Genomic DNA, 6005 nt, shown 5'->3' on the forward strand with positions numbered 1-6005 from the left:
AGACTTTGTAGAAGTTATGGTGAACAGCGAGTCTGCTGTTCAGGTTGGATAGTGAAACTATATCTCCCAATCAAAAAGAAGCCATGTGAGGTAAAACATCATCTCACACGGTTCAATGCAGGAACCGTCAGAGACAAGCCATGTGAGATACTTGGTTTTAGAGCCTAAAAAATATGAAAAAAATGTTAAACTCTTTTTTTAAAAATAAGAAAAAACTTGCAGACAAATACCAGGCCATCCAGACATCTCCACAATCGTCCACTTTTTTGTCTCCTCATTTTGTCACCAATTTTTGAAGTGCATAACCCGGAAATCAAACTCACAATCTCGTGCATGTGACCCAAACCTCCTACCAACAAGGATGTGTTTCATGCTAGGGTTATAGGATATATTCATTTTAACCTATACATAATATATTCACTTGGTGCCAAATTTGAAGTTAGACATAATTAAATTTAAACACATGTCAAATTTGAATGATACATTCACTTACAAATTTAAACACAACAATGAACTTAAACACACCGGAGAATTTAATTTAATAACTGATATTTTCATTATACACAAAAGAAGATTAGTACATGACAACTACATTTTAGCATATCACCTACACACTCCACTATTCTATAACATCCTAGCCTACTGTCGTCATCGTCGCTACTGATCTTTTTTATTTTACACAAGAAATATCAGTTATACAAGAGATCCTAATTACACAAAATTCTCCCTCGGGATACAAAATGATGCTAAATCCCAATGCTAATTTTGGATTAACATGCATGCCCCACTAATCTAGCCTACATCAAATGCTAATTTTGGATTAGCATGCATGGATCAACCCGACTTTGTGCACGCATGTGCTCATATTGGTGCTTTGGACCTACACCACCCTCCATGGCTACGACCACAATCACCTTGCTCTCAGCTTCCTCGGCAACATAAGGGCTATCATCTACTTTAGCAAACTCATCAACTTCCGATCCAGTCTTAGCGTCTGCGATGCTCATGGTAAGATTGCGTGGGGATGTTAGAGTATATTCAACTGTTATGGAAGAATAGGATTTGTTATGATTGATTATGATCTCTCCGATATGATTTGGTTTTATATCTAGGATTGCCTTGCGATCCAAGTCATATACTCTATATAAATACGCTCACAAGACTCAATGCAAATCATCCATCGTAGTATATTCATCGCCTTACAATCTAGTCTATTTTTAGTAAGGTCAAGTGTACAAACATTTCTTTTCTGGAGTTGCTGGGGAGACTAATTCCAAAATATGGCTCTGGCTGATTAGTAATTATGCAATTATAACAAAAGACAACAAGCTGAAAAGAAACCGGCATGGAGATGCTAAATGTGGATTCTAAAAAGAAGATAAAACTTGGCCAAGTATGTATGAAGTATTGTTGGCTTTGTGATTCGAGCAGATTGTCGTCCTGGTAACTTTGGGCAATATAAAATGTGGGTGACAAAGTTTTTACCAGGGGGTAGAACGAGTCTCTATGGTAGGGCTTACAGCTATATGCTGGGCCATTTAGAAACTTCGGAACTGAGCATGGTTTTTAGAAAAAAATTGGTCAAATACCCTACGGAAGTAATTTGTTATGAATGCTTCTTTTTGAAATATTCGGCAGGTCTTCGGAAGAGGACTTCAAACAAAACTGATTGATGGAGTTGATACCCTGCAGGCCGTAGCACTCTATCACCATCCAATGTTGGCTTTTCACCGGACCAAACAATCACACGATGACACGAACAGAGGAACACAAAGAACACAGAAGAACGATGGATTTTTCTCAAACCAGAACTGTTCTTTTTTCTTCATCAACTCACATTCACAAAATCTGATCGTCTGGCATGCTTATTAGTCTGAGCGTAGCCTTACATCCACACACAAAACTGACTTGAATTCTCACATAAACTCCTACAAAAAATATACTTCTATGCACGCACGCACACATGTCAAACTAGTACACGCATGCCATACTAGTCCTACCAAACTAAACAAAGCACGTCGATATCCTAGCAAACTAGTCATGTAACTCCCAAATTCTATTATGGCGATGCTAGTACAATCTCTAAATGCTTACTATCCATCTTAACTTACCTAAACAAGATTAAACCTAACAATGACTCTCTTAATCTTGTTGTTGTCACGTACTTAGATTTTGCACATGTTGATGTAGCCGGGCTCATCTATGACTTGACCAAATCACACTTGATCCAAGACAACTGAGTTTACAACACAAGCTCACCATATTGCACCGAACCCATGTATCCGTCTTCACCACCATGGAAGAGTCTTCGATGACCACCACCATCACCGAGACATACTTAGCGGCTACCTTCTCACCTTCCTAACAACTCCAATTGTCCTTTTACCATTGACACAACTTGACGACGATGAAGACTCCGACTGGAGTTGAAGCACTTCTAAGCACTCACGGTATCTTGTGGGCACAACTAACACAAGAACTTACCCACATAAGTGCTCATACATGCATGGACTAGCAGCATGCATGCCTACCTAAACACATGAACACAAGTGTACGGGAAAACATCTCAACATGCTAATTAGCATTCACACACACACTACTCGCACATGGACACTTCAACACACCATGATGTGATGTCACCACGTCTACACACATCGTCGTTGTCACCAGCAAAACAAGGTTGCCAGACATCTCGTACATTGCATCTCTCCGAGGCCTCCCTGACCCTAATGCACTCTTACTCTTGCCATGCTTGGCTTGCTTCCTTCTCCGAAGGTACCTATAGCAATGCTATGTTGACCATGTGGCCACCATTGCCGCCATGCTTCCTATCGCTTCGCGTAAGTGTCATCGATGTTACCACAACCTCTCGCTACCATCCTCGATGACACCATGCTATCGGTGTCACCGCTCCCTGTGGAGACCCGACCAAACTGCACTTGGTTCACTTGAATGGCCAATTTTCTGCTTAAGTTGAGGGCTAACATACGCTCACCAAAAGGCACGACATATGTTAAACATCAACTAATGCGACAAATCAATTCACCATCCAATTGAAACGAATGCAATTCCGGTAGTCCTGGTATGTGTATTTTGGTAATTCCCAGGAGAGGTATTATCTAGCGTAGTTGAAATATGTCTTGGTTTATATGTGATGAGTAATTGACAAGGTTGTTGCTTTTGGTTTGATGATTTTGAGATTGCATAAGCTTGTCTATGTACTGCATTGATGATCATGATTAACCTAAGTCGCAAAGAAAATAGAGTTGGCATTTTTGTCTCCGAATCTAGAAAAATTGCATACGCTGGAAAGTCTGGCGCTGGACAATTTGTACATGCCGGATGATCTGGCGCTCAGGAGAACTTCACGCCAGAGCATTTCAACTTAAAAGCAAAAGTTGAAGTACACATCGGATGGTCTGGTGATGGGCAGCAGTACACACCGGGCTAATTTTTACAGAGAGCTTGCAGGATATGTCTGGGGTGAATAGTACACACATCGGATGGTCCGGAGATGAAGGATGAGAACACCAGAGAATACGTCGGACTATTTCTTGCAGAGATGTTGCAAAATCGATTATCTGAGGAGTTGAACATGCCGGATGGTCCGACACTCAGAATGGGTCATCCGACATTCATAATTTTTCAGGATATGTTTTAAACTGAGGATTTTATTTTTGGAACTAACTAGAGATGATTTGGAAATATATGTTTGCTTGTCTCATGTTGTGCAGGTGATGGATGCAACTTGGTGGTCGACGACAAAATAATCGAGGACAAGCGGGTGCTTGGTACCAGCCGATCAAGAAGGCCGGGCGGAGTCAAGGGCCATCCTAGCCGTGCACATAGAGGTCAAACAAATCATGAGAAGATGGATGAAGATGACATGTTGACAAAGTCAAGCAAAGGAGATATTTGTGCAAGTGACAAGGCAGTCCGAGGGATCGGGAGCGGGAGAGACTTGCCGGTGGTTAAGATCACAAGACGAAGTACACGTGTTGACATCGGGATGCTTGCTTAAGGTGTAAGCAAGTGGCAGTGAGTTACGCTTTGCGAAGCATGCAAGGCGGTTTCGCGGTTTAGCCTCAAAACCATGGAAGGATGGAGTGCACGTGGCATCATCGTGAAGCTTTCATCGAGGTGAAGCTAAGTTGTGAAGGCACCACAGTCGTCTGATGGATAAAACAAAAATAGACTAAAATGCCTTGGTGGTATGTAGGAGGCCATTAGATGTGAGGGGTATTTTAGAAACAAGAAAACTTAAGGGCCAAACTACCTCTCTAGGCCTATAAATAGAGGGGTAGGACTGTGTGGGTGGCTTGAGCCAGCCATTTGAGTTTATATGCTAGGATTTTAGAGGTAAGGAGAGATGAGTGCTTAACCAATGTGTAGGTGAGAGCTTTTGTGAGTGAAACTACCTTATAATCTGGCTAAAAGATGGCTAACCTTTGCAAGAAATGAAGTGGTTATTTCCTTCGCTGCTTTTATTTATCTCCTTCTAGTTGCCCTCTATTGGCTCCCTTACTTTGTTGCAAGTTTTTTCTTTTTGTTTATGATTTTTGTTTTGGATGACGAGCTGAAATTGTCCCATCTTGGAAAGTCATTCTTCTTGTTGCTAGAGGTATAAAATTCACATACATATATATACAAGTTGGTCTTGAATTCCTTTTCCTCTAAATCATCAACTTGAAGAATTTCTTTACTAGGTGTCTATCTTTTTGGGTTCAAGGTGTTCTCCCTTCAAATTGCAACCTTTTCGTGGCTATGACTCGTGGAATAAGTTTCAATAGAACCTAGTGTTTATATATATCCATGAGAGTCATACTTTCTTCAAGGATCTTTTTGTGCAATATGTCTTTCCTAAGTTTTTGCTTTCGCTCTTGGTTCTAAGGTGCGTTGGGAGAAGACCATCAGTTTCGAAAGAAATTATGAGACGCCTATTCACCCTCCTTTAGTCGTCATTCTCGATCTAACAAGTGGTATTAGAGCTAGTTTCCTTACTAGTTGACCTTAACCGGCTTTGTGATCCACTGGTGACAATGGAGAGACATGAAAAGATCACTCTCTTTGAAGGTCGTGATTTTTCGTACTAGAAGGTGTGTATGGATGCTTACCTCTTGAGCCAAAGAAGTGCAATCTGGGAGATTATGGACTCCAATTATGAGATCCCTACTGCTCGTACTTCTCAGGCCTAAATTGAACAATATGAAGTTAACAATAAGGCTAGAAATATATTGTTCACCAGCCTGAGTCGTAATGAGTTTGACAGAGTCCAACACCTCTGTACCGCTTGTGAGATTTGGTCCACTCTTAGTGTCTTTCATGAAGTCACTAACCAAATCAAGGCTTGGCGTCAAAACACGTATAATCAAGAATATCAGATATTCGTGCAAGACCCTGAAGAGTGTTTGGATGCTTTGTTTGCTCAATTTGATGGAATTGTCAGCAACCTTAGATCCACTAGGATTTTGCCTTACTCTGACCATGAGAGAGTGATCAAGCTTCTCTATGCTCTTGATCATAGCATATGAGAAGTAAAGATCTTGAGTATTGAGAAGTCATCGAGTTATAACACATTGACTTGTGATGAACTCTTCAGCAAGCTTAAATCCAATGAGATAGCCAAGGCGGCTAGGATAGGCCTAGGAAACCCCCTACCTCAGAACATGGCATTGGTTCAGAACCTAGTGGTGGTAGTTAGTTGGCCTTTCTTGTGCTAACCCTTTATCTAGTAGATTTGCTTTATCTTCCTTGGTTTCTATCACTGAAGAGCAGGTGGACGCACTCGATGACGAGGATTTGGCTTTGATCGTGAAAAAGTTCACCCGCTTCTACAACAATAGAAGAGACCAGAGGAGAGGCAGTTCTTGTGCTTGTTATGAGTGTGGTGATACCACTCATTTCAAGGCAGACTGTCTGAAGCTTAAGAAGAAGGAAGACCGCAGCCACGACCACGACAAGCACAAGAAGAAGAACAAGAAGCACTTCTTCATGAACCACGACAA

This window comes from Phragmites australis, chromosome 18, assembly GCF_958298935.1.
Source record: "Phragmites australis chromosome 18, lpPhrAust1.1, whole genome shotgun sequence".
Lineage (NCBI taxonomy): Eukaryota > Viridiplantae > Streptophyta > Magnoliopsida > Poales > Poaceae > Phragmites > Phragmites australis.